Source organism: Mandrillus leucophaeus, unplaced genomic scaffold (genome assembly GCF_000951045.1).
Source record: "Mandrillus leucophaeus isolate KB7577 unplaced genomic scaffold, Mleu.le_1.0 Scaffold1059, whole genome shotgun sequence".
In the NCBI taxonomy this organism is placed as follows: domain Eukaryota; kingdom Metazoa; phylum Chordata; class Mammalia; order Primates; family Cercopithecidae; genus Mandrillus; species Mandrillus leucophaeus.
In genome coordinates, this window is record NW_012098754.1 from 580,644 (window position 1) to 581,825 (window position 1,182).

Here is a 1,182-nt window from a genome sequence, read left to right on the forward strand (position 1 = left end):
TTTTCTTATTCTATTTTTCTGTAGGTAATATGACATCATTTTTTAATGACCTTTTAAGTGAAACAAAAACTGAATGTTTTTCTTTTCTACTTCTATTGTTTCATTGTCTTTTATATTTCTTAAGCCAGAACTTTGCTACATAGATGTTTGTTGCATTGTTATCTATAATGAATATGTGAATATCTATACGCATTCACTTGTGTTATTTTACTGTTATTTTTAATACCATGAAACATTCTAAAAAGTTATATTAACTCAAGATGACAAAGCAAACATTCAAACTATTTTCCTTATATTTGATGTGTCTGGTAAGTCAGAAGAGATGTGATCATCGATTACAAAAGGGCCACTGCTGGATATATTTATTTTATTTTCCCTTACTCTATTACTCACTTACTATGCATCAACACTAGAGGGCATCTGAGGACTGGGCTAAGTACAATGTATTACTGTGAGTAAAACAAGTCTCTGTTAAAATAAAACTACAACATCTTCCATCAACAGAGCTAATTATGTTTTGTGCCATAGATATTCAAAAATTACTTGGTGATAGTTTTATAATGAAATTAGTAAATATGCATACGCTTCCTATTAAAACGTTAAATTAAAACACTCCTTTTTGATACAATGCAATAGCTAATTCTGTAATTATAATTAAATTTACAAATGCCAAGTATAGTAATGGCAATTATGCATCATATTGTATTTTCAGCTGCACCTGTCTACATTTAAAAAGTCGATGTGCAGTTGCAAACTATTGAACATCTGAGAATGAATACAGAATTAGCTGGGCAAGGCTATGGTCTTAATTATTATGAATACCCAGCCTGTCATTTTTTTAGCATATGTCACCCAACTATGATGTATTAAGTGCCTACTGTGTGTCAGGATACATCAATGTTCTGGATTCACCATCAAAGAGCTCAGCCTAGGAGAAGGGAGAGACAGGTAGACAGATAAGGAAATGGGCCATAATAAACAGCACAGTGATGATGGGGTGTGCACAGAACGAGGGGGGAATCAGAACATAGACGAAATGCTGCAGCCCTTCCAGGTAGGTTTCTTTTCCTGGTAGTTGCCTGCCTCAGACTATAAAGATAGAGGCTAAAGAATAAATGCTGACATACAAATGTGGTTTCAAATCCTGTTCCACCCTTTTGCTAACTCTGTGACCTAAAGCAA